The sequence below is a fragment of the Lagenorhynchus albirostris genome, chromosome 6, assembly GCF_949774975.1.
Source record: "Lagenorhynchus albirostris chromosome 6, mLagAlb1.1, whole genome shotgun sequence".
Taxonomy (NCBI): Eukaryota; Metazoa; Chordata; class Mammalia; order Artiodactyla; family Delphinidae; genus Lagenorhynchus; species Lagenorhynchus albirostris.
Genome location: NC_083100.1, coordinates 20,271 through 47,310, shown reverse-complemented (window position 1 = coordinate 47,310; position 27,040 = coordinate 20,271).

Genomic DNA, 27,040 nt, shown 5'->3' with positions numbered 1-27,040 from the left:
GGTCCGACAACGCTTTAGGGGGAGCGTGCGTGTGAGGGCGCGGGTTAGTGTTAGCGTACGGGTTAGGATTAGGGGACGGGTGAAGGTCAGGCTTCGGGGAAGTGTTAGGGTTAGGGTTCGGGCTAGGGTTAGGGTTAGGGGACGGGGACGGTTTAGGGTCCAGGTGAGGGTCCGACAATGCTTTAGGGGGAGCGTGCGTGTGAGGCGCGGGTTAGTGTTAGCGTACGGGTTAGGATTAGGGGACGGGTGAGGGTCAGGCTTCGGGGAAGGGTTAGGGTTAGGGTTCGGGCTAGGGTTAGTGTTAGGGGACGGGGACGGGGACGGTTTAGGGTCCAGGTGAGAGTCTGAAAACGCTTTAGGGGGAGCGTGCGTGTGAGGGCGCGGGTTAGTGTGAGCCTACGGGTTAGGATTAGGGGACGGGTGAGGGTCAGGCTTCGGGGAAAGGTTAGGGTTAGGGTTCGGGCTAGGGTTAGGGTTAGGGGACGGGGACGGTTTAGGGTCCAGGTGAGGGTCCGACAACGCTTTAGGGGGAGTGTGCGTGTGAGGGCGCGGGTTAGTGTGAGCCTACGGGTTAGGATTAGGGGACGGGTGAGGGTCAGGCTTCGGGGAAGGGTTAGGGTTAGGGTTCGGGCTAGGGTTAGCGTTAGGGGACGGGGACGGTTTAGGGTCCAGGTGAGGGTCCGACAACGCTTTAGCGGGAGCGTGCGTGTGAGGGGGTGGGTTAGTGTGAGCGTACGGGTTAGGATTAGGGGACGGGTGAGGGTCAGGCTTCGGGGAAGTGTTAGGGTTAGGGTTCGGGCTAGGGTTAGGGTTAGGGGACGGGGACGGTTTAGGGTCCAGTTGAGGGTCCGACAACGCTTTAAGGGGAGCTTGCGTGTGAGGGCCCGGGTTAGTGTGAGCCTACGGGTTAGGATTAGGGGACGGGTGAGGGTCAGGCTTCGGGGAAGGGTTAGGGTTAGGGTTCGGGCTAGGGTTAGGGTTAGGGGACGAGGACGGTTTAGGGTCCAGGTGAGGGTCCGACAACGCTTTAGGGGGAGCTTGCGTGTGAGGGCGCGGGTTAGTGTGAGCATACGGGTTAGGATTAGGGGACGGGTGAGGGTCAGGCTTCGGGGAAGGGTTAGGGTTAGGTTTCGGGCTAGGGTTAGGGTTAGGGGACGGGGACGGTTTCGGGTCCAGGTGAGGGTCCGACAACGCTTTAGGGGGAGCGTGCGTGTGAGGGCACGGGGTAGTGTGCGCGTACGGGTTAGGATTAGGGGACGGGTGAGGGTCAGGCTTCGGGGAAGGGTTAGGGTTAGGGTTCGGGCTAGGGTTAGGGTTAGGGTTAGGGGACGGTTTAGGGTCCAGGTGAGGGTCCGACAACGCTTTAGGGGGAGCGTGCGTGTGAGGGCGCGGGTTAGTGTGAGCGTACGTGTTAGGATAGGGGACGGTTGAGTGTCAGGCTTCGGGGAAGGGTAGGGTTAGGGTTCGGGCTAGGCTTAGGGTTAGGGGACGGGGACGGTTTAGGGTCCAGGTGAGGGTCCGACAACGCTTTAGGGGGAGCGTGCGTGTGAGGGCGCGGGTTAGTGTTAGCCTACGTGTTAGGATTATGGGACGGGTGAGGGTCAGTCTTCGGGGAAGGGTTAGGGTTAGGGTTCGGGCTAGGGTTAGGGTTAGGGGACGGGGACGGTTTAGGGTCCAGTTGAGGGTCCGACAACGCTTTAGGGGGAGCGTGCGTGTGAGGGCGCGGGTTAGTGTTAGCGTACGGGTTAGGATTAGGGGACGGGTGAAGGTCAGGCTTCGGGGAAGTGTTAGGGTTAGGGTTCGGGCTAGGGTTAGGGTTAGGGGACGGGGACGGTTTAGGGTCCAGGTGAGGGTCCGACAACGCTTTAGGGGGAGCGTGCGTGTGAGGCGCGGGTTAGTGTTAGCGTACGGGTTAGGATTAGGGGACGGGTGAGGGTCAGGCTTCGGGGAAGGGTTAGGGTTAGGGTTCGGGCTAGGGTTAGTGTTAGGGGACGGGGACGGGGACGGTTTAGGGTCCAGGTGAGAGTCTGAAAACGCTTTAGGGGGAGCGTGCGTGTGAGGGCGCGGGTTAGTGTGAGCCTACGGGTTAGGATTAGGGGACGGGTGAGGGTCAGGCTTCGGGGAAAGGTTAGGGTTAGGGTTCGGGCTAGGGTTAGGGTTAGGGGACGGGGACGGTTTAGGGTCCAGGTGAGGGTCCGACAACGCTTTAGGGGGAGTGTGCGTGTGAGGGCGCGGGTTAGTGTGAGCCTACGGGTTAGGATTAGGGGACGGGTGAGGGTCAGGCTTCGGGGAAGGGTTAGGGTTAGGGTTCGGGCTAGGGTTAGCGTTAGGGGACGGGGACGGTTTAGGGTCCAGGTGAGGGTCCGACAACGCTTTAGCGGGAGCGTGCGTGTGAGGGGGTGGGTTAGTGTGAGCGTACGGGTTAGGATTAGGGGACGGGTGAGGGTCAGGCTTCGGGGAAGTGTTAGGGTTAGGGTTCGGGCTAGGGTTAGGGTTAGGGGACGGGGACGGTTTAGGGTCCAGTTGAGGGTCCGACAACGCTTTAAGGGGAGCTTGCGTGTGAGGGCCCGGGTTAGTGTGAGCCTACGGGTTAGGATTAGGGGACGGGTGAGGGTCAGGCTTCGGGGAAGGGTTAGGGTTAGGGTTCGGGCTAGGGTTAGGGTTAGGGGACGAGGACGGTTTAGGGTCCAGGTGAGGGTCCGACAACGCTTTAGGGGGAGCTTGCGTGTGAGGGCGCGGGTTAGTGTGAGCATACGGGTTAGGATTAGGGGACGGGTGAGGGTCAGGCTTCGGGGAAGGGTTAGGGTTAGGTTTCGGGCTAGGGTTAGGGTTAGGGGACGGGGACGGTTTAGGGTCCAGGTGAGGGTCCGACAACGCTTTAGGGGGAGCGTGCGTGTGAGGGCGCGGGTTAGTGTTAGCGTACGGGTTAGGATTAGGGGACGGGTGAGGGTCAGGCTTCGGGGAATGGTTAGGGTTAGGGTTCGGGCTAGGGTTAGGGGACGGGGACGGGGACGGTTTAGGGTCCAGGTGAGAGTCCGACAACGCTTTAGGGGGAGCGTGCGTGTGAGAGCGCGGGTTAGTGTGAGCCTACGGGTTAGGATTAGGGGACGGGTGAGGGTCAGGCTTTGGGGAAGGGTTAGGGTTAGGGTTCGGGCTAGGGTTAGGGTAAGGGGACGGGGACGGTTTAGGGTCCAGGTGAGTGTCCGACAACGCTTTAGTGGGAGCGTGCGTGTGAGGGCGCGGGTTAGTTTGAGCCTACGGGTTAGGGTTAGGGGACAGGTGAGCGTCAGGCTTCGGGGAAGGGTTAGGGTTAGGGTTCGGTGTAGGGTTAGGGTTAGGGGACGGGGACGGTTTAGGGTCCAGGTGAGGGTCCGACAACGCTTTAGCGGGAGCGTGCGTGTGAGGGCTCGGGTTAGTGTAAGCGTACGTGTTAGGATTAGGGGATGGGTGAGGGTCAGGCTTCGGGGAAGGGTTAGGGTTAGGGTTCGGGCTAGGGTTAGGGTTAGGGGACGGGGACGGTTTAGGGTCCAGGTGAGGGTCCGACAACGCTTTAGGGGGAGCGTGCGTGTGAGAGCGCGGGTTAGTGTGAGCGTACGGGTTAGGATTAGGGGACGGGTGAGGGTCAGGCTTATGGGAAGGGTTAGGATTAGGGTACGGGCTAGGGTTAGGGTTAGGGGACGGAGACGGTTTAGGGTCCAGGTGAGGGTCCGACAACGCTTTAGGGGGAGCGTGCGTGTGAGGGCGCGGGTTAGTGTGAGCCTACCGGTTAGGATTAGGGGACGGGTGAGGGTCAGGCTTCGGGGAAGGGTTAGGGTTAGGGTTCGGGCTAGGGTTAGGGTTAGGGGACGGGGACGGTTTAGGGTCCAGAGAGGGTCCGACAACGCTTTAGGGGGAGTGTGCGTGTGAGGGCGCGGGTTAGTGTGAGCCTACGGGTTAGGATTAGGGGACGGGTGAGGGTCACGCTTCGGGGAAGGGTTAGGGTTAGGGTTCGGGCTAGGGTTAGGGTTAGGGGACGGGGACGGTTTAGGGTCCAGGTGAGGGTCCGACAACGCTTTAGCGGGAGCGTGCGTGTGAGGGGGTGGTTTAGTGTGAGCGTACGGGTTAGGATTAGGGGACGGGTGAGGGTCAGGCTTCGGGGAAGGGTTAGGGTTAGGGTTCGGGCTAGGGTTAGGGTTAGGGGACGGGGACGGTTTAGGGTCCAGGTGAGGGTCCGACAACGCTTTAGGGGGAGCTTGTGTGTGAGGGCGCGGGTTAGTGTGAGCTTACGGGTTAGGATTAGGGGACGGGTGAGGGTCAGGCTTCGGGGAAGGGTTAGGGTTAGGGTTCGGGCTAGGGTTAGGGTTAGGAGACGATGACGGTTTAGGGACCAGGTGAGGGTCCGACAACGCTTTAGGGGGAGCTTGCGTGTGAGGTCGCGGGTTAGTGTGAGCGTACGTGTTAGGATTAGGGGACGGGTGAGGGTCAGGCTTCGGGGAAGGGTTAGGGTTAGGGTTCGGGCTAGGGTTAGGGTTAGGGTACCGGGACGGTTTAGGGTCCAGGTGAGGGTCCGACAACGCTTTAGGGGGAGCGTGCGTGTGAGGGCGCGGGTTCTTGTTAGCGTACGGGTTAGGATTAGGGGACGGGTGAGGGTCAGGCTTCGGGGAAGCGTTAGGGTTAGGGTTCGGGCTAGGGTTAGGGGACGGGGACGGGGACGGTTTAGGGTCCAGGTGAGAGTCCGACAACGCTTTAGGGGGAGCGTGCGTGTGAGAGCGCGGGTTAGTGTGAGCCTACGGGTTAGGATTAGGGGACGGGTGAGGGTCAGGCTTTGGGGAAGGGTTAGGGTTAGGGTTTGGGCTAGGGTTAGGGTAAGGGGACGGGGACGGTTTAGGGTCCAGCTGAGTGTCCGACAACGCTTTAGGGGGAGCGTGCGTGTGAGGGCGCGGGTTAGTTTGAGCCTACGGGTTAGGGTTAGGGGACAGGTGAGGGTCAGGCTTCGGGGAAGGGTTAGGGTTAGGGTTCGGGCTAGGGTTAGGGTTAGGGGACGGGGACGGTTTAGGGTCCAGGTGAGGGTCCGACAACGCTTTAGCGGGAGCGTGCGTGTGAGGGCTCGGGTTAGTGTGAGCGTACGGGTTAGGATTAGGGGACGGGTGAGTGTCAGGCTTCGGGGAAGGGTTAGGGTTAGGGTTCGGGCTAGGCTTAGGGTTAGGGGAAGGGGACGGTTTAGGGTCCAGGTGAGGGTCCGACAACGTTTTAGGGGGAGTGGGCGTGTGAGGGCGTGGGTTAGTGTTAGCCTACGAGTTAGGATTAGGGGACGGGTGAGGGTCAGGCTTCGGGGAAGGGTTAGGGTTAGGGTTAGGGTTAGGGTTAGGGGACGGGGACGGTTTAGGGTTAGGGTTAGGGTTAGGGTTAGGGTTAGGGTTAGGGTTAGGGTTAGGGTTAGTGTTAGGGTTCGGGCTAGGATTAGGGTTAGGGGACGGGGACGGTTTAGGGTTCAGGTGAGGGTCCGACAATGCTTTAAGGGGAGCGTGCATGTGAGGGCGCGGGTTAGTGTTAGCGTACGGGTTAGGATCAGGGGAAGGATGAGGGTAAGGCTTCGGGGAAGGGTTAGGGTTAGGGTTCGGGCTAGGGTTAGGTTTAGGGGACGGGGACGGCTTAGGGTCCAGGTGAGGGTCCGACAACGCTTTAGGGGGAGCGTGCGTGTGAGGGCGCGGGTTAGTGTTAGCATACAGGTTAGGATTAGGGGACAGGTGAGGGTCAGGCTTTGGGGAAGGGTTAGGGTTAGGGTTCGGGCTAGGGTTAGGGTTAGGGGACGGGGACGGTTTAGGGTCCAGGTGAGGGTCCGACAACGCTTTAGGGGGAGCGTGCGTGTGAGGGCACGGGGTAGTGTGAGCGTACGGGTTAGGATTAGGGGACGGGTGAGGGTCAGGCTTCGGGGAAGGGTTAGGGTTAGGGTTCGGGCTAGGGTTAGGGTTAGGGTTAGGGGACGGTTTAGGGTCCAGGTGAGGGTCCGACAACGCTTTAGGGGGAGCGTGCGTGTGAGGGCGCGGGTTAGTGTGAGCGTACGTGTTAGGATTAGGGGACGGTTGAGTGTCAGGCTTCGGGGAAGGGTAGGGTTAGGGTTCGGGCTAGGGTTAGGGTTAGGGGACGGGGACGGTTTAGGGTCCAGGTGAGGGTCCGACAACGCTTTAGGGGGAGCGTGCGTGTGAGGGCGCGGGTTAGTGTTAGCGTACGGGTTAGGATTAGGGGATGGGTGAAGGTCAGGCTTCGGGGAAGTGTTAGGGTTAGGGTTCGGGCTAGGGTTAGGGTTAGGGGACGGGGACGGTTTAGGGTCCAGGTGAGGGTCCAACAACGCTTTAGGGGGAGCGTGCGTGTGAGGGCGCGGGTTAGTTTGAGCCTACGGGTTAGGATTAGGGGACGGGTGAGGGTCAGGCTTCGGGGAAGGGTTAGGGTTAGGGTTCGGGCTAGGGTTAAGGTTAGTGGACGGGGACGGTTTAGGGTCCAGGTGAGGGTCCGACAACGCTTTAGGGGTAGAGTGCGTGTGAGGGCGTGGGTTAGTGTGAGCCTACGGGTTAGGATTATGGGACGGGTGAGGGTCAGGCTTCGTGGAAGTGTTAGGTTTAGGGTTCGGGTTAGGGTTAGGGTTAGGGGACGGGGACGGTTTAGGGTCCAGGTGAGGGTCCGACAACGCTTTAGGGGGAGCGTGCGTGTGAGGGCGCGGGTTAGTGTTAGCGTACGGGTTAGGATTAGGGGACGGGTGAGGGTCAGGCTTCGGGGAAGGGTTAGGGTTAGGGTTCGGGCTAGGGTTAGTGTTAGGGGACGGGGACGGGGACGGTTTAGGGTCCAGGTGAGAGTCCGAAAACGCTTTAGGGGGAGCGTGCATGTGAGGGCGCGGGTTAGTGTGAGCCTACGGGTTAGGATTAGGGGACGGGTGAGGGTCAGGCTTTGGGGAAGTGTTAGGGTTAGGGTTAGGGCTAGGGTTAGGGTTAGGGGACGGGGACGGTTTAGGGTCCAGGTGAGTGTCCGACAACGCTTTAGGGGGAGCGTGCGTGTGAGGGCGCGGGTTAGTTTGAGCCTACGGGTTAGGATTAGGGGACAGGTGAGGGTCAGGCTTCGGGGAAGGGTTAGGGTTAGGGTTCGGGCTAGGGTTAGGGTTAGGGGACGGGGACGGTTTAGGGTCCTGGTGAGGGTCCGACAACGCTTTAGGGGGAGCGTGCGTGTGAGGGCGCGGGTTAGTGTGAGAGTACGTGTTAGGATTAGGGGATGGGTGAGGGTCAGGCTTCGGGGAAGATTTAGGGTTAGGGTTCGCGCTAGGGTTAGGGTTAGGGGACGGGGACGGTTTAGGGTCCAGGTGAGCGTCCGACAACGCTTTAGCGGGAGCATGCGTGTGAGGGGGTGGGTTAGTGTGAGCGTACAGGTTAGGATTAGGGGACGGGTGAGGGTCAGGCTTCGGGGAAGGGTTAGGGTTAGGGTTCGGGCTAGGGTTAGGGTTAGGGGACGGGGACGGTTTAGGGTCTAGGTGAGGGTCCGACAACGCTTTAGGGGGAGCTTGCGTGTGAGGGCGCGGGTTAGTGTGAGCTTACGGGTTAGGATTAGGGGACGGGTGAGGGTCAGGCTTCGGGAAAGGGTTAGGGTTAGGGTTCGGGCTAGGATTAGGGTTAGGGGACGAGGACGGTTTAGGGACCAGGTGAGGGTCCGACAACGCTTTAGGGGGAGCTTGCGTGTGAGGGCGCGGGTTAGTGTGAGCGTATGTGTTAGGATTAGGGGACGGGTGAGGGTCAGGCTTCGGGGAAGGGTTAGGGTTAGGGTTCGGGCTAGGGTTAGGGCTAGGGTACCGGGATGGTTTAGGGTCCAGGTGAGGGTCCGACAACGCTTTAGGGGGAGCGTGCGTGTGAGGGCGCGGGTTAGTGTTAGCGTACGGGTTAGGATTAGGGGACGGGTGAGGGTCAGGGTTCGGGGAAGCGTTAGGGTTAGGGTTCGGGCTAGGGTTAGGGTTAGGGGACGGGGACGGGGACGGTTTAGGGTCCAGGTGAGAGTCCGACAACGCTTTAGGGGGAGCGTGCGTGTGAGAGCGCGGGTTAGTGTGAGCCTACGGGTTAGGATTAGGGGACGGGTGAGGGTCAGGCTTTGGGGAAGGGTTAGGGTTAGGGTTCGGGCTAGGGTTAGCGTAAGGGGACGGGGACAGTTTAGGGTCCAGCTGAGTGTCCGACAACGCTTTAGGGGGAGTGTGCGTGTGAGGGCGCGGGTTAGTTTGAGCCTACTGGTTAGGGTTAGAGGACAGGTGAGGGTCAGGCTTCGGGGAAGGGTTAGGGTTAGGGTTCGGGCTAGGGTTAGGGTTAGGGGACGGGGACGGTTTAGGGTCCAGGTGAGGGTCCGACAACGCTTTAGCGGGAGCGTGCGTGTGAGGGCTCGGGTTAGTGTGAGCGTACGGGTTAGGTTTAGGGGACGGGTGAGTGTCAGGCTTCGGGGAAGGGTTAGGGTTAGGGTTCGGGCTAGGCTTAGGGTTAGGGGAAGGGGACGGTTTAGGGTCCAGGTGAGGGTCCGACAACGCTTTAGGGGGAGTGGGCGTGTGAGGGCGCGGGTTAGTGTTAGCCTACGAGTTAGGATTATGGGACGGGTGAGGGTCAGTCTTCGGGAAAGGGTTAGGGTTAGGGTTAGGGTTCGGGCTAGGGTTAGGGTTAGGGGACGGGGACGGTTTAGGGTCCAGTTGAGGGTCCGACAACGCTTTAGGGGGAGCGTGCGTGTGAGGGCGCGGGTTAGTGTTAGCGTACGGGTTAGGATTAGGGGACGGGTGAGGGTGAGGCTTCGGGGAAGGGTTAGGGTTAGGGTTCGGGCTAGGGTTAGGGTTAGGGGACGGGGACGGTTTAGGGACCAGGTGAGGGTCCGACAACGCTTTAGGGGGAGCGTGCGTGTGAGGGCGCGGGTTAGTGTGAGCGTAGGTGTTAGGATTAGGGGACGGTTGAGTGTCAGGCTTCGGGGAAGGTTTAGGGTTAGGGTTCGGGCTAGGCTTAGGGTTAGGGGACGGGGACGGTTTAGGGTCCAGTTGAGGGTCCGACAACGCTTTAGGGGGAGTGGGCGTGTGAGGGCGCGGGTAAGTGTTAGCCTACGGGTTAGGATTATGGGACGGGTGAGGGTCAGTCTTCGGGAAAGGGTTAGGGTTAGGGTTAGGGTTCGGGCTAGGGTTAGGGTTAGGGGACGGGGACGGTTTAGGCTCCAGTTGAGGGTCCGACAACGCTTTAGGGGGAGCGTGCGTGTGAGGGCGCGGGTTAGTGTTAGCGTACGGGTTAGGATTAGGGGACGGGTGAGGGTCAGGCTTCGGGGAAGGGTTAGGGTTAGGGTTCGGGCTAGGGTTAGGGTTAGGGGACGGGGACGGTTTAGGGTCCAGGTGAGGGTCCGACAACGCTTTAGGGGGAGCGTGCGTGTGAGGGCGCGGGTTAGTGTTAGCGTACGGGTTAGAATTAGGGGACGGGTGAGGGTCAGGCTTCGGGGAAGGGTTAGGGTTAGGGTTCGGGCTAGGGTTAGGGTTAGGGGACGGGGACGGTTTAGGGTCCAGGTGAGGGTCCGACAACACTTTAGGGGGAGCGTGCGTGTGAGGGCGCGGTTAGTGTGAGCCTACCGGTTAGGATTAGGGGAAGGATGAGGTTCAGGCTTCGGGGAAGGGTTAGGGTTAGGGTTCGGGCTAGGATTAGGGTTAGGGGACGGGGACGGTTTAGGGTTCAGGTGAGGGTCCGACAACGCTTTAAGGGGAGCGTGCATGTGAGGGCGCGGGTTAGTGTTAGCGTACGGGTTAGGATCAGGGGAAGGATGAGGGTCAGGCTTCGGGGAAGGGTTAGGGTTAGGGTTCGGGCTAGGGTTAGGGTTAGGGGACGGGGACGGTGACGGTTTAGGGTCCAGGTGAGAGTCCGACAACGCTTTAGGGGGAGCGTGCGTGTGAGGGCGCGGGTTAGTGTGAGCGTACGTGTTAGGATTAGGTGACGGTTGAGTGTCAGGCTTCGGGGAAGGGTTAGGGTTAGGGTTCGGGCTAGGCTTAGGGTTAGGGGACGGGGACGGTTTAGGGTCCAGGTGAGGGTCCGACAACGCTTTAGGGGGAGTGGGCGTGTGAGGGCGCGGGTTAGTGTTAGCATACGTGTTAGGATTATGGGACGGGTCAGGGTCGGTCTTCGGGAAAGGGTTAGGGTCAGGGTTAGGGTTCGGGCTAGGGTTAGGGTTAGGGGACGGGGACGGTTTAGGGTCCAGTTGAGGGTCCGACAACGCTTTAGGGGGAGCGTGCGTGTGAGGGCGCGGGTTAGTGTTAGCGTACGGGTTAGGATTAGGGGACGAGTGAGGGTCAGGCTTCGGGGAAGGGTTAGGGTTAGGGTTCGGGCTAGGGTTAGGGTTAGGGGACGGGGACGGCTTAGGGTCCAGGTGAGAGTCCGACAACGCTTTAGGGGGAGCGTGCGTGTGAGGGCGCGGGTTAGTGTTAGCGTACGGGTTAGGATTAGGGGACGGGTGAGGGTCAGGCTTCGAGGAAGGGTTAGGGTCAGGGTTCGGGCTAGGGTTAGGGTTAGGGGACGGGGACGGTTTAGGGTCCAGGTGAGGGTCCGACAACGCTTTAGGGGGAGCGTGCGTGTGAGGGCACGGGTTAGTGTTAGCCTACCGGTTAGGATTAGGGGAAGGATGAGGGTCAGGCTTCGGGGAAGGGTTAGGGTTAGGGTTCGGGCTAGGATTAGGGTTAGGGGACGGGGACGGTTTAGGGTTCAGGTGAGGGTCCAACAACGCTTTAAGGGGAGCGTGCATGTGAGGGCGCGGGTTAGTGTTAGCGTACGGGTTAGGATCAGGGGAAGGATGAGGGTCAGGCTTCGGGGAAGGGTTAGGGTTAGGGTTCGGGCTAGGGTTAGGGTTAGAGGACGGGGACGGCTTAGGGTCCAGGTGAGGGTCCGACAACGCTTTACGGGGAGCGTGCGTGTGAGGGCGCGGGTGAGTGTTAGCATACAGGTTAGGATTAGGGGACGGGTGAGGGTCAGGCTTTGGGGAAGGGTTAGGGTTAGGGTTCGGGCTAGGGTTAGGGTTAGGCTTAGGGGACGGTTTAGGGTTCAGGTGAGGGTCCAACAACGCTTTAGGGGGAGCGTGCGTGTGAGGGCGCGGGTTAGTTTGAGCCTACGGGTTAGGATTAGTGGACGGGTGAGGGTCAGGCTTCGGGGAAGGGTTAGGGTTAGGGTTCGGGCTAGGGTTAATGTTAGTGGACGGGGACGGTTTAGGGTCCAGGTGAGGGTCCGACAACGCTTTAGGGGTAGAGTGCGTGTGAGGGCGTGGGTTAGTGTGAGCCTACGGGTTAGGATTAGGGGACGGGTGAGGGTCAGGCTTCGGGGAAGGGGTAGGTTTAGGGTTCGGCTTAGGGTTAGGGTTAGGGGACGGGGACGGTTTAGGGTCCAGGTGAGGGTCCGACAACGGTTTAGGGGGTGCGTGCGTGTGAGGGCGCGGGTTAGTGTTAGCGTACGGGTTAGGATTAGGGGACGGGTGAGGGTCAGGCTTCGGGGAAGGGTTAGGGTTAGGGTTCGGGCTAGGGTTAGGGTTAGGGTTAGGGGACGGGGACGGTTTAGGGTCCAGGTGAGAGTCCGACAACGCTTTAGTGGGAGCGTGCGTGTGAGGGCGCGGGTTAGTGTGAGCCTACGGGTTAAGATTAGGGGACGGGTGAGGGTCAGGCTTCGGGGAAGGGTTAGGGTTAGGGTCGGGCTAGGGTTAGGGTTAGGGGACGGGGACGGTTTAGGGTCCAGGTGAGGGTCCGACAACGCTTTAGGGGGAGCGTGCGTGTGAGGGCGTGGGTTAGTGTGAGCGTACAGGTTAGGATTAGGGGACGGGTGAGGGTCAGGCTTCGGGGAAGGGTTAGGGTTAGGGTTCGGGCTAGGGTTAGGGTTAGGGTTAGGGGACGGTTTAGGGTCCAGTTGAGGGTCCAACAACGCTTTAGGGGGAGCTTGCGTGTGAGGGCGCGGGTTAGTGTGAGCCTACGGGTTAGGATTAGGGGACGGGTGAGGGTCAGGCTTCGGGGAAGGGTTAGGGTTAGAGTTCGGGCTAGGGTTAGGGTTAGGGGACGGGGACGGGGACGGTTTAGGTTCCAGGTGAGAGTCCGACAACGCTTTAGGGGGAGCGTGCGTGTGAGAGCGCGGGTTAGTGTGAGCCTACGGGTTAGGATTAGGGGACGGGTGAGGGTCAGGCTTTGGGGAAGGGTTAGGGTTAGGGTTCGGGCTAGGGTTGGGGTAAGGAGACGGGGACGGTTTAGGGTCCAGGTGAGTGTCCGACAACACTTTACGGGGAGCGTGCGTGTGAGGGCGCGGGTTAGTTTGAGCCTACGGGTTAGGGTTAGGGGAGAGGTGAGGGTCAGGCTTCGGGGAAGGGTTAGGGTTAGGGTTCGGGCTAGGGTTAGGGTTAGGGGACGGGGACGGTTTAGGGTCCAGGTGAGGGTCCGACAACGCTTTAGGGGGACCGTGCGTGTGAGGGCTCGGGTTAGTGTGAGCGTACGGGTTAGGATTAGGGGACGGGTAAGGGTCAGGCTTCGGGGAAGGGTTAGGGTTAGGGTTCAGGCTAGGGTTAGGGTTAGGGGACGGGGACGGTTTAGGGTCCAGGTGAGGGTCCGACAACGCTTTAGGGGGAGCGTGCGTGTGAGGGCGCGGGTTAGTGTTAGCGTACGGGTTAGGATTAGGGGACGGGTGAGGGTCAGGCTTCGAGGAAGGGTTAGGGTCAGGGTTCGGGCTAGGGTTAGGGTTAGGGGACGGGGACGGTTTAGGGTCCAGGTGAGGGTCCGACAACGCTTTAGGGGGAGCGTGCGTGTGAGGGCACGGGTTAGTGTTAGCCTACCGGTTAGGATTAGGGGAAGGATGAGGGTCAGGCTTCGGGGAAGGGTTAGGGTTAGGGTTCGGGCTAGGATTAGGGTTAGGGGACGGGGACGGTTTAGGGTTCAGGTGAGGGTCCGACAACGCTTTAAGGGGAGCGTGCATGTGAGGGCGCGGGTTAGTGTTAGCGTACGGGTTAGGATCAGGGGAAGGATGAGGGTCAGGCTTCGGGGAAGGGTTAGGGTTAGGGTTCGGGCTAGGGTTAGGGTTAGGGGACGGGGACGGCTTAGGGTCCAGGTGAGGGTCCGACAACGCTTTACGGGGAGCGTGCGTGTGAGGGCGCGGGTGAGTGTTAGCATACAGGTTAGGATTAGGGGACGGGTGAGGGTCAGGCTTTGGGGAGGGTTAGGGTTAGGGTTCGGGCTAGGGTTAGGGTTAGGGTTAGGGGACGGTTTAGGGTTCAGGTGAGGGTCCAACAACGCTTTAGGGGGAGCGTGCGTGTGAGGGCGCGGGTTAGTTTGAGCCTACGGGTTAGGATTAGGGGACGGGTGAGGGTCAGGCTTCGGGGAAGGGTTAGGGTTAGGGTTCGGGCTAGGGTTAATGTTAGTGGACGGGGACGGTTTAGGGTCCAGGTGAGGGTCCGACAACGCTTTAGGGGTAGAGTGCGTGTGAGGGCGTGGGTTAGTGTGAGCCTACGGGTTAGGATTAGGGGACGGGTGAGGGTCAGGCTTCGGGGAAGGGTTAGGTTTAGGGTTCGGCTTAGGGTTAGGGTTAGGGGACGGGGACGGTTTAGGGTCCAGGTGAGGGTCCGACAACGCTTTAGGGGGTGCGTGCGTGTGAGGGCGCGGGTTAGTGTTAGCGTACGGGTTAGGATTAGGGGACGGGTGAGGGTCAGGCTTCGGGGAAGGGTTAGGGTTAGGGTTCGGGCTAGGGTTAGGGTTAGGGGACGGGGACGGGGACGGTTTAGGGTCCAGGTGAGAGTCCGACAACGCTTTAGTGGGAGCGTGCGTGTGAGGGCGCGGGTTAGTGTGAGCCTACGGGTTAGGATTAGGGGACGGGTGAGGGTCAGGCTTCGGGGAAGGGTTAGGGTTAGGGTCGGTCTAGGGTTAGGGTTAGGGGAAGGGGACGGTTTAGGGTCCAGGTGAGGGTCCGACAACGCTTTAGGGGGAGCGTGCGTGTGAGGGCGTGGGTTAGTGTGAGCGTACAGGTTAGGATTAGGGGACGGGTGAGGGTCAGGCTTCGGGGAAGGGTTAGGGTTAGGGTTCGGGCTAGGGTTAGGGTTAGGGGACGGGGACGGTTTAGGGTCCAGTTGAGGGTCCAACAACGCTTTAGGGGGAGCTTGCGTGTGAGGGCGCGGGTTTGTGTGAGCCTACGGGTTAGGATTAGGGGACGGGTGAGGGTCAGGCTTCGGGGAAGGGTTAGGGTTAGAGTTCGGGCTAGGGTTAGGGTTAGGGGACGGGGACGGGGACGGTTTAGGTTCCAGGTGAGAGTCCGACAACGCTTTAGGGGGAGCGTGCGTGTGAGAGCGCGGGTTAGTGTGAGCCTACGGGTTAGGATTAGGGGACGGGTGAGGGTCAGGCTTTGGGGAAGGGTTAGGGTTAGGGTTCGGGCTAGGGTTGGGGTAAGGGGACGGGGACGGTTTAGGGTCCAGGTGAGTGTCCGACAACGCTTTACGGGGAGCGTGCGTGTGAGGGCGCGGGTTAGTTTGAGCCTACGGGTTAGGGTTAGGGGAGAGTTGAGGGTCAGGCTTCGGGGAAGGGTTAGGGTTAGGGTTCGGGCTAGGGTTAGGGTTAGGGGACGGGGACGGTTTAGGGTCCAGGTGAGGGTCCGACAACGCTTTAGGGGGACCGTGCGTGTGAGGGCTCGGGTTAGTGTGAGCGTACGGGTGAGGATTAGGGGACGGGTAAGGGTCAGGCTTCGGGGTAGGGTTAGGGTTAGGGTTCAGGCTAGGGTTAGGGTTAGGGGACGGGGACGGTTTAGGGTCCAGGTGAGGGTCCGACAACGTTTTAGGGGGAGCGTGCGTGTGAGGGCGCGGGTTAGTGTGAGCGTACGTGTTAGGATTAGGGGACGGTTGAGTGTCAGGCTTCGGGGAAGGGTTAGGGTTAGGGTTCGGGCTAGGCTTAGGGTTAGGGGACGGGGACGGTTTAGTGTCCAGGTGAGGGTCCGACAACGCTTTAGGGGGAGTGGGCGTGTGAGGGCGCGGGTTAGTGTTAGCCTCCGTGTTAGGATTATGGGACGGGTGAGGGTCAGTCTTCGGGGAAGGGTTAGGGTTAGGGTTCGGGCTAGGGTTAGGGTTAGGGGACGGGGACGGTTTAGGGTCCAGTTGAGGGTCCGACAACGCTTTAGGGGGAGCGTGCGTGTGAGGGCGCGGGTTAATGTTAGCGTACGGGTTAGGATTAGGGGACGGGTGAGGGTCAGGCTTTGGGGAAGGGTTAGGGTTAGGGTTCGGGCTAGGGTTAGGGTTAGGGGACGGGGACGGTTTAGGGTCCAGGTGAGGGTCCGACAACGCTTTAGGGGGAGCGTGCGTGTGAGGGCACGGGTTAGTGTTAGCGTACGGGTTAGGATTAGGGGAGGGGTGAGTGTCAGGCTTCGGGGAAGGGTTAGGGTTAGGGTTCGGGCTAGGGTTAGGGTTAGGGGACGGGGACGGTTTAGGGTCCAGGTGAGGGTCCGACAACGCTTTAGGGGGAGCGTGCGTGTGAGGCCGCGGGTTAGTTTGAGCCTTCGGGTTAGGATTAGGGGACGGGTGAGGGTCAGGCTTCGGGGAAGGGTTAGGGTTAGGGTTCAGGCTAGGATTAGGGTTAGTGGACGGGGACGGTTTAGGGTCCAGGTGAGGGTCCGACAACGCTTTAGGGGTAGAGTGCGTGTGAGGGCGAGTGTTAGTGTGAGCCTATGGTTTAGAATTAGGGGACGGGTGAGGGTCAGGCTTCGTGGAAGGGTTAGGTTTATGGTTCGGGTTAGGGTTAGGGTTAGGGGACGGGGACGGTTTAGGGTCCAGGTGAGGGTCCGACAACGTTTAGGGGGAGCTTGCGTGTGAGGGCGCGTGTTAGTGTGAGCCTACGGGTAAAGATTAGGGGACGGGTGAGGGTCAGACTTCGGGGAAGGGTTAGGGTTAGGGTTCGGGCTAGGGTTAGGGTTAGGGGACGAGGACGGTTTAGGGTCCAGGTGAGGGTCCGACAACGCTTTAGGGGGAGCTTGCGTGTGAGGGCGCGGGTTAGTGTGAGCGTACGGGTTAGGATTAGGGGACGGGTGAGGGTCAGGCTTCGGGGAAGGGTTAGGGTTAGGGTTTGGGCTAGGGTTAGGGTTAGGGGACGGGGACGGTTTAGGGTCCAGGTGAGTGTCCGACAACGCTTTAGGGGGAGCGTGCGCGTGAGGGCGCGGGTTAGTGTGAGCGTACGTGTTAGGATTAGGTGACGGGTGAGGGTCAGGCTTCGGGGAAGGGTTAGGGTTAGGGTTCGGGCTAGGGTTAGGGTTAGGGGACGGGGACGGTTTAGGGTCCAGGTGAGGGTCCGACAACGCTTTAGGGGGAGCTTGCGTGTGAGAGCGCGGGTTAGTGTGAGCGTACGGGTTAGGATTAGGGGACGGGTGAGGGTCAGGCTTCGGGGAAGGGTTAGGGTTAGGGTTCGGGCTAGGGTTAGGGTTAGGGGACGGGGACGGTTTAGGGTCCAGGTGAGGGACCGACAACGCTTTAGGGGGAGCGTGTGTGTGAGGGCGCGGGTTAGTGTGAGAGTACGGGTTAGGATTAGGGGACGGTTGAGGGTCAGGCTTCGGGGAAGCGTTAGGTTAGGGTTCGGGCTAGGGTTAGGGTTAGGGGACGGGGACGGTTTAGGGTCTAAGTGAGGGTCCAACAACGCTTTAGGGCGAGTGTGCGTGTGAGGGCGCGGGTTAGTGTGAGCGTACGGGTTAGGATTAGGGGACGGGTGAGGGTCAGGCTTCGGGGAAGGGTTAGGGTTAGGGTTCGGGCTAGGGTTAGGGTTAGGGGACGGGGACGGTTTAGGGTCCAGGTGAGGGTCCGACAACGCTTTAACGGGAGCGTGCGTGTGAGGGGGTGGGTTAGTGTGAGCGTACGGGTTAGGATTAGGGGACGGGTGAGGGTCAGGCTTCGGGGAAGGGTTAGGGTTAGGGTTCGGGCTAGGGTTAGGGTTAGGGGACGGGGACGGTTTAGGGTCCAGGTGAGGGTCCGACAACGCTTTAGGGGGAGCTTGCGTGTGAGGGCGTGGGTTAGTGTGAGCGTACGGGTTAGGATTATGGGACGGGTGAGGGTCAGGCTTCGGGGAAGGGTTAGGGTTAGGGTTCGGGCTAGGGTTAGGGTTAGGGGACGGGGACGGTTTAGGGTCCAGGTGAGGGTCCGACAACGCTTTAGGCGGAGTGGGCGTGTGAGGGCGCGGGATAGTGTTAGCCTACATGTTAGGATTATGGGACGGGTGAGGGTCAGGCTTCGGGGAAGGGTTAGGGTTAGGGTTCGGGCTAGGGTTAGGGTTAGGGGACGGGGACGGTTTAGGGTCCAGTTGAGGGTCCGACAACGCTTTAGGGGGAGCGTGCGTGTGAGGGCGCGGGTTAGTGTTAGCGTACGGGTTAGGATTAGGGGACGGGTGAGGGTCAGGCTTCGGTGAAGGGTTAGGGTTAGGGTTCGGGCTAGGCTTAGGGTTAGGGGACGGGGACGGTTTAGGGTCCAGGTGAGGGTCCGACAACGCTTTAGCGGGAGCGTGCATGTGAGGGCGCGGTTTAGTGTTAGCGTACGGGTTAGGATTAGGGGACGGGTGAGGGTCAGGCTTCGGGGAAGGGTTAGGGTTAGGGTTCAGGCTATGGTTAGGGTTAGGGGACGGGGACGGGGACGGTTTAGGGTCCAGGTGAGAGTCCGACAACGCTTCAGGGGGAGCGTGCGTGTGAGGGCGCGGGTTAGTGTGAGCCTACGGGTTAGGATTAGGGAACGGGTGAGGGTCAGGCTTTGGGGAAGGGTTAGGGTTAGGGTTAGGGCTAGGGTTAGGGGACGGGGACGGGGATGGTTTAGGGTCCAGGTGAGTGTCCGACAACGCTTTAGGGGGAGCGTGCGTGTGAGGGCGCGAGTTAGTTTGAGCCTACGGGTTAGGATTAGGGGACAGGTGAGGGTCAGGCTTCGGGGAAGGGTTAGGGTTAGGGTTAGGGCTAGGGTTAGGGTTAGGGGACGGGGACGGTTTAGGGTCCCGGTGAGGGTCCGACAACGCTTTAGGGGGAGCGTGCGTGTGAGGGCGCGGGTTAGTGTGAGCGTACGTGTTAGGATTAGGGGACGGGTGAGGGTCAGGCTTCGGGGAAGGGTTAGGGTTAGGGTTCGGGCTAGGGTTAGGGTTAGGGGACGGGGACGGTTTAGGGTCCAGGTGAGGGTCCGACAACGCTTTAGCGGGAGCGTGCGTGTGAGGGGGTGGGTTAGTGTGAGCGTACGGGTTAGGATTAGGGGACGGGTGAGGGTCAGTCTTCGGGGAAGGGTTAGGGTTAGGGTTCGGGCTAGGGTTAGGGTTAGGGGACGGGGACGGTTTAGGGTCCAGGTGAGGGTCCGACAACGCTTTAGGGGGAGCTTGCGTGTGAGGGCGCGGGTTAGTGTGAGCCTACGGGTTAGGATTAGGGGACGGGTGAGGGTCAGGCTTCGGGGAAGGGTTAGGGTTAGGGTTCGGGCTAGGGTTAGGGTTAGCGGACGAGGACGGTTTAGGGTCCAGGTGAGGGTCCGACAACGCTTTAGGGGGAGCTTGCGTGTGAGGGCGCGGGTTAGTGTGAGCGTACGGGTTAGGATTAGGGGACGGGTGAGGGTCAGGCTTCGGGGAAGGGTTAGGGTTAGGGTTCGGGCTAGGGTTAGGGGACGGGGACGGGTACGGTTTAGGGTCCAGGTGAGGGTCCGACAACGCTTTAGGGGGAGCGTGCGTGTGAGGGCGCGGGTTAGTATTAGCGTACGGGTTAGGATTAGGGGACGGGTGAGGGTCAGGCTTCGGGGAAGGGTTAGGGTTAGGGTTCGGGCTAGGGTTAGGGTTAGGGGACGGGGACGGGGACGGTTTAGGGTCCAGGTGAGGGTCTGACAACGCTTTAGGGGGAACGTGCGTGTGAGGGCGCGGGTTAGTGTTAGCATACAGGTTAGGATTAGGGGACGGGTGAGGGTTAGGCTTTGGGGAAGGGTTAGGGTTAGGCTTCGGGCTAGGGTTAGGGTTAGGGGACGAGGACAGTTTAGGGTCCAGGTGAGGGTCCGACAACGCTTTAGGGGGAGCGTGCATGTGAGGGCGCGGGTTAGTGTTAGCGTACGGGTTAGGATTAGGGGACGGGTGAGGGTCAGGCTTCGGGGAAGGGTTAGGGTTAGGGTTCGGGCTAGGGTTAGGGTTAGGGGACGGGGACGGGGACGGTTTAGGGTCGAGGTGAGGGTCTGACAACGCTTTAGGGGGAGCGTGCGTGTGAGGGCGCGGGTGAGTGTTAGCATACAGGTTAGGATTAGGGGACGGGTGAGGGTTTGGCTTTGGGGAAGGGTTAGGGTTAGGCTTCGGGCTAGGGTTAGGGTTAGGGGACGAGACAGTTTAGGGTCCAGGTGAGGGTCTGACAACGCTTTAGGGGGAGCGTGCGTGTGAGGGCGCGGGTTAGTGTTAGCGTACGGGTTAGGATTAGGGGACGGGTGAGGGTCAGGCTTCGGGGAAGGGTTAGGGTTAGGGTTCAGGCTAGGGTTAGGGTTAGGGGACGGGGACGGTTTAGGGTTCAGGTGAGGGTCCGAGAACGCTTTAGGGGGAGCGTGCGTGTGAGGGCGCGGGTTAGTTTGAGCGTACGGGTTAGGATTAGGGGACGGGTGAGGGTCAGGCTTCGGGGAAGGGTTAGGGTTAGGTTTCGGGCTAGCTTAGGGTTAGGGGACGGGGACGGTTTAGGGTCCAGGTGAGGGTCTTACAACGCTTTAGGGGGAGCTTGCCTGTGAGGGTGCGGGTTAGTGTGAGCGTACGGGTTAGGATTAGGGGACGGGTGAGGGTCACGCTTCGGGGAAGGGTTAGGGTTAGGGTTCGGGCTAGGGTTAGGGGACGGGGACGGTTTAGGGTTAGGGTTAGGGTTAGGGTTAGGGTTAGGATTAGGGGACGGGGACGGTTTAGGGTCCAGGTGAGGGTCCGACAACGCTTTAGGGGGAGCGTGCGTGTCAGTGCGAGGGTTAGTGTGAGCGTACGGGTTAGGATTAGGGGACGGGTGAGGGTCAGGCTTCGGGGAAGGGTTAGGGTTAGGGTTCGGGCTAGGGTTAGGGTTAGGGGACGGGGACGGTTTAGGGTCCAGGTGAGGGTCCGACAACGCTTTAGGGGGAGCGTGCGTGTGAGGGCTCGGGTTAGTGTGAGCGTACGGGTTAGGATTAGGGGACGGGTGAGGGTCAGGCTTCGGGGAAGGGTTAGGGTTACGGTTCGGGCTAGGGTTAGGGTTAGGGGACGGGGACGGTTTAGGGTCCAGGTGAGGGTCCGACAACGCTTTAGGGGGAGCGTGCGTGTGAGGGCGTGGGTTAGTGTTAGCCTACCGGTTAGGATTAGGGGACGGGTGAGGGTCACGTTTCGGGGAAGGGTTAGGGTTAGGGTTCGGGCTAGGGTTAGGGTTAGGGGACGGGGACGGTTTAGGGTCCAGGTGAGGGTCCAAGAATGCTTTAGGGGGAGCGTGCGTGTGAGGGCGCGGGTTAGTGTGAGCGTACGGGTTAGGATTAGGGGAAGGATGAGGATCAGGCTTCGGGGAAGGGTTAGGGTTAGGGTTCGGGCTAGGATTAGGGTTAGGGGACGGGAACGGTTTAGGGTTCAGGTGAGGGTCCGAGAACGCTTTAAGGGGAGCGTGCGTGTGAGGGCGCGGGTTAGTGTTAGCGTACGGGTTAGGATCAGGGGAAGGATGAGTGTCAGGCTTTGGGGAAGGGTTAGGGTTAGGTTTCGGGCTAGGATTAGGTTTAGGGGACGGGGACGGTTTAGGGTCCAGGTGAGGGTCTGACAACGCTTTAGGGGGAGCGTGCGTGTGAGGGCGCGGGTTGGTGTTAGCATACAGGTTAGGATTAGGGGACGGGTGTGGGTCAGGCTTTGGGGAAGGGTTAGGGTTAGGCGTCGGGCTAGGGTTAGGGTTAGGGGACGAGGACAGTTTAGGGTCCAGGTGAGGGTCCGACAACGCTTTAGGGGGAGCGTGCGTTTGAGGGCGCGGGTTAGTGTTAGCGTACGGGTTAGGATTAGGGGACGGGTGAGGGTCAGGCTTCGGGGAAGGGTTAGGGTTAGGGTTCAGGCTAGGGTTAGGGTTAGGGGACGGGGACGGTTTAGGGTTCAGGTGAGGGTCCGACAACGCTTTAGGGGGAGCGTGCGTGTGAGGGCGCGGGTTAGTGTTAGCGTACAGGTTAGAATTAGGGGAGGGGTGAGGGTCAGGCTTCGGGGAAGTGTTAGGGATAGGGTTCGGGCTAGGGTTAGGGTTAGGGGACGGGGACGGTTTAGGGTCCAGGTGAGGGTCCGACAACGCTTTAGGGGGAGCCTACGTGTGAGAGCGCGGGTTAGTGTGAGCCTACGGGTTAGGATTAGGGGACGGGTGAGGGTCAGGCTTCGGGGAAGGGTTAGGGTTAGGGTTCGGGCTAGGGTTAGGGTTAGGGGACGGGGACTGTTTAGGGTCCAGGTGAGGGTCCGACAACGCTTTAGGGGGAGCGTGCGTGTGAGGGCGCGGGTTAGTGTTAGCGTACGGGTTAGGATTAGGGGACGGGTGAGGGTCAGGCTTCGGGGAAGGGTTAGGGTTAGGGTTCGGGCTAGGGTTAGGGTTAGGGGACGGGGACGGTTTAGGGTCCAGGTGAGGGTCCGACAACGCTTTAGGGGGAGTGTGCGTGTGAGCGCGCGGATTAGTGTGAGACTACCGGTTAGGATTAGAGGACGGGTGAGGGTCAGGCTTCGGGGAAGTGTTAGGGTTAGGGTTCGGGCTAGGGTTAGGCTTAGGGGACGGGGACGGTTTAGGGTCCAGGTCAGGGTCCGAAAACGCTTTAGGGGGAGCGAGCGTGTGAGGGCGCGGGTTAGTGTGAGCGTACGGGTTAGGATTAGGGGACGGGTGAGGGTCAGGCTTCGGGGAAGGGTTAGGGTTAGGGTTGGGGCTAGGGTTAGGTTTAGGGGACGGGGACGGTTTAGGGTCCAGGTGAGGGTCCGACAACGCTTTAGGGGGAGCGTGCGTGTGAGGGCGCGGGTTAGTGTGAGCCTATGGTTTAGAATTAGGGGACGGGTGAGGGTCAGGCTTCGTGGAAGGGTTAGGTTTATGGTTCGGGTTAGGGTTAGGGTTAGGGGACGGGGACGGTTTAGGGTCCAGGTGAGGGTCCGACAACGTTTAGGGGGAGCTTGCGTGTGAGGGCGCGTGTTAGTGTGAGCCTACGGGTAAAGATTAGGGGACGGGTGAGGGTCAGACTTCGGGGAAGGGTTAGGGTTAGGGTTCGGGCTAGGGTTAGGGTTAGGGGACGAGGACGGTTTAGGGTCCAGGTGAGGGTCCGACAACGCTTTAGGGGGAGCTTGCGTGTGAGGGCGCGGGTTAGTGTGAGCGTACGGGTTAGGATTAGGGGACGGGTGAGGGTCAGGCTTCGGGGAAGGGTTAGGGTTAGGGTTTGGTCTAGGGTTAGGGTTAGGGGACGGGGACGGTTTAGGGTCCAGGTGAGTGTCCGACAACGCTTTAGGGGGAGCGTGCGCGTGAGGGCGCGGGTTAGTGTGAGCGTACGTGTTAGGATTAGGTGACGGGTGAGGGTCAGGCTTCGGGGAAGGGTTAGGGTTAGGGTTCGGGCTAGGGTTAGGGTTAGGGGACGGGGACGGTTTAGGGTCCAGGTGAGGGTCCGACAACGCTTTAGGGGGAGCTTGCGTGTGAGAGCGCGGGTTAGTGTGAGCGTACGGGTTAGGATTAGGGGACGGGTGAGGGTCAGGCTTCGGGGAAGGGTTAGGGTTAGGGTTCGGGCTAGGGTTAGGGTTAGGGGACGGGGACGGTTTAGGGTCCAGGTGAGGGACCGACAACGCTTTAGGGGGAGCGTGCGTGTGAGGGCGCGGGTTAGTGTGAGAGTACGGGTTAGGATTAGGGGACGGTTGAGGGTCAGGCTTCGGGGAAGCGTTAGGTTAGGGTTCGGGCTAGGGTTAGGGTTAGGGGACGGGGACGGTTTAGGGTCTAAGTGAGGGTCCAACAACGCTTTAGGGCGAGTGTGCGTGTGAGGGCGCGGGTTAGTGTGAGCGTACGGGTTAGGATTAGGGGACGGGTGAGGGTCAGGCTTCGGGGAAGGGTTAGGGTTAGGGTTCGGGCTAGGGTTAGGGTTAGGGGACGGGGACGGTTTAGGGTCCAGGTGAGGGTCCGACAACGCTTTAACGGGAGCGTGCGTGTGAGGGGGTGGGTTAGTGTGAGCGTACGGGTTAGGATTAGGGGACGGGTGAGGGTCAGGCTTCGGGGAAGGGTTAGGGTTAGGGTTCGGGCTAGGGTTAGGGTTAGGGGACGGGGACGGTTTAGGGTCCAGGTGAGGGTCCGACAACGCTTTAGGGGGAGCTTGCGTGTGAGGGCGTGGGTTAGTGTGAGCGTACGGGTTAGGATTATGGGACGGGTGAGGGTCAGGCTTCGGGGAAGGGTTAGGGTTAGGGTTCGGGCTAGGGTTAGGGTTAGGGGACGGGGACGGTTTAGGGTCCAGGTGAGGGTCCGACAACGCTTTAGGGGGAGTGGGCGTGTGAGGGCGCGGGATAGTGTTAGCCTACATGTTAGGATTATGGGACGGGTGAGGGTCAGGCTTCGGGGAAGGGTTAGGGTTAGGGTTCGGGCTAGGGTTAGGGTTAGGGGACGGGGACGGTTTAGGGTCCAGTTGAGGGTCCGACAACGCTTTAGGGGGAGCGTGCGTGTGAGGGCGCGGGTTAGTGTTAGCGTACGGGTTAGGATTAGGGGACGGGTGAGGGTCAGGCTTCGGTGAAGGGTTAGGGTTAGGGTTCGGGCTAGGCTTAGGGTTAGGGGACGGGGACGGTTTAGGGTCCAGGTGAGGGTCCGACAACGCTTTAGCGGGAGCGTGCATGTGAGGGCGCGGTTTAGTGTTAGCGTACGGGTTAGGATTAGGGGACGGGTGAGGGTCAGGCTTCGGGGAAGGGTTAGGGTTAGGGTTCAGGCTAGGGTTAGGGTTAGGGGACGGGGACGGGGACGGTTTAGGGTCCAGGTGAGAGTCCGACAACGCTTCAGGGGGAGCGTGCGTGTGAGGGCGCGGGTTAGTGTGAGCCTACGGGTTAGGATTAGGGAACGGGTGAGGGTCAGGCTTTGGGGAAGGGTTAGGGTTAGGGTTAGGGCTAGGGTTAGGGGACGGGGACGGGGATGGTTTAGGGTCCAGGTGAGTGTCCGACAACGCTTTAGGGGGAGCGTGCGTGTGAGGGCGCGAGTTAGTTTGAGCCTACGGGTTAGGATTAGGGGACAGGTGAGGGTCAGGCTTCGGGGAAGGGTTAGGGTTAGGGTTAGGGCTAGGGTTAGGGTTAGGGGACGGGGACGGTTTAGGGTCCCGGTGAGGGTCCGACAACGCTTTAGGGGGAGCGTGCGTGTGAGGGCGCGGGTTAGTGTGAGCGTACGTGTTAGGATTAGGGGACGGGTGAGGGTCAGGCTTCGGGGAAGGGTTAGGGTTAGGGTTCGGGCTAGGGTTAGGGTTAGGGGACGGGGACGGTTTAGGGTCCAGGTGAGGGTCCGACAACGCTTTAGCGGGAGCGTGCGTGTGAGGGGGTGGGTTAGTGTGAGCGTACGGGTTAGGATTAGGGGACGGGTGAGGGTCAGTCTTCGGGGAAGGGTTAGGGTTAGGGTTCGGGCTAGGGTTAGGGTTAGGGGACGGGGACGGTTTAGGGTCCAGGTGAGGGTCCGACAACGCTTTAGGGGGAGCTTGCGTGTGAGGGCGCGGGTTAGTGTGAGCCTACGGGTTAGGATTAGGGGACGGGTGAGGGTCAGGCTTCGGGGAAGGGTTAGGGTTAGGGTTCGGGCTAGGGTTAGGGTTAGGGGACGAGGACGGTTTAGGGTCCAGGTGAGGGTCCAACAACGCTTTAGGGGGAGCTTGCGTGTGAGGGCGCGGGTTAGTGTGAGCGTACGGGTTAGGATTAGGGGACGGGTGAGGGTCAGGCTTCGGGGAAGGGTTAGGGTTAGGGTTCGGGCTAGGGTTAGGGGACGGGGACGGGTACGGTTTAGGGTCCAGGTGAGGGTCCGACAACGCTTTAGGGGGAGCGTGCGTGTGAGGGCGCGGGTTAGTATTAGCGTACGGGTTAGGATTAGGGGACGGGTGAGGGTCAGGCTTCGGGGAAGGGTTAGGGTTAGGGTTCGGGCTAGGGTTAGGGTTAGGGGACGGGGACGGGGACGGTTTAGGGTCCAGGTGAGGGTCTGACAACGCTTTAGGGGGAACGTGCGTGTGAGGGCGCGGGTTAGTGTTAGCATACAGGTTAGGATTAGGGGACGGGTGAGGGTTAGGCTTTGGGGAAGGGTTAGGGTTAGGCTTCGGGCTAGGGTTAGGGTTAGGGGACGAGGACAGTTTAGGGTCCAGGTGAGGGTCCGACAACGCTTTAGGGGGAGCGTGCATGTGAGGGCGCGGGTTAGTGTTAGCGTACGGGTTAGGATTAGGGGACGGGTGAGGGTCAGGCTTCGGGGAAGGGTTAGGGTTAGGGTTCGGGCTAGGGTTAGGGTTAGGGGACGGGGACGGGGACGGTTTAGGGTCCAGGTGAGGGTCTGACAACGCTTTAGGGGGAGCGTGCGTGTGAGGGCGCGGGTGAGTGTTAGCATACAGGTTAGGATTAGGGGACGGGTGAGGGTTTGGCTTTGGGGAAGGGTTAGGGTTAGGCTTCGGGCTAGGGTTAGGGTTAGGGGACGAGACAGTTTAGGGTCCAGGTGAGGGTCTGACAACGCTTTAGGGGGAGCGTGCGTGTGAGGGCGCGGGTTAGTGTTAGCGTACGGGTTAGGATTAGGGGACGGGTGAGGGTCAGGCTTCGGGGAAGGGTTAGGGTTAGGGTTCAGGCTAGGGTTAGGGTTAGGGGACGGGGACGGTTTAGGGTTCAGGTGAGGGTGCGAGAACGCTTTAGGGGGAGCGTGCGTGTGAGGGCGCGGGTTAGTTTGAGCGTACGGGTTAGGATAAGGGGACGGGTGAGGGTCAGGCTTCGGGGAAGGGTTAGGGTTAGGTTTCGGGCTAGCTTAGGGTTAGGGGACGGGGACGGTTTAGGGTCCAGGTGAGGGTCTTACAACGCTTTAGGGGGAGCTTGCCTGTGAGGGTGCGGGTTAGTGTGAGCGTACGGGTTAGGATTAGGGGACGGGTGAGGGTCACGCTTCGGGGAAGGGTTAGGGTTAGGGTTCGGGCTAGGGTTAGGGGACGGGGACGGTTTAGGGTTAGGGTTAGGGTTAGGGTTAGGGTTAGGATTAGGGGACGGGGACGGTTTAGGGTCCAGGTGAGGGTCCGACAACGCTTTAGGGGGAGCGTGCGTGTCAGTGCGAGGGTTAGTGTGAGCGTACGGGTTAGGATTAGGGGACGGGTGAGGGTCAGGCTTCGGGGAAGGGTTAGGGTTAGGGTTCGGGCTAGGGTTAGGGTTAGGGGACGGGGACGGTTTAGGGTCCAGGTGAGGGTCCGACAACGCTTTAGGGGGAGCGTGCGTGTGAGGGCTCGGGTTAGTGTGAGCGTACGGGTTAGGATTAGGGGACGGGTGAGGGTCAGGCTTCGGGGAAGGGTTAGGGTTACGGTTCGGGCTAGGGTTAGGGTTAGGGGACGGGGACGGTTTAGGGTCCAGGTGAGGGTCCGACAACGCTTTAGGGGGAGCGTGCGTGTGAGGGCGTGGGTTAGTGTTAGCCTACCGGTTAGGATTAGGGGACGGGTGAGGGTCACGTTTCGGGGAAGGGTTAGGGTTAGGGTTCGGGCTAGGGTTAGGGTTAGGGGACGGGGACGGTTTAGGGTCCAGGTGAGGGTCCAAGAATGCTTTAGGGGGAGCGTGCGTGTGAGGGCGCGGGTTAGTGTGAGCGTACGGGTTAGGATTAGGGGAAGGATGAGGATCAGGCTTCGGGGAAGGGTTAGGGTTAGGGTTCGGGCTAGGATTAGGGTTAGGGGACGGGAACGGTTTAGGGTTCAGGTGAGGGTCCGAGAACGCTTTAAGGGGAGCGTGCGTGTGAGGGCACGGGTTAGTGTTAGCGTACGGGTTAGGATCAGGGGAAGGATGAGTGTCAGGCTTTGGGGAAGGGTTAGGGTTAGGTTTCGGGCTAGGATTAGGTTTAGGGGACGGGGACGGTTTAGGGTCCAGGTGAGGGTCTGACAACGCTTTAGGGGGAGCGTGCGTGTGAGGGCGCGGGTT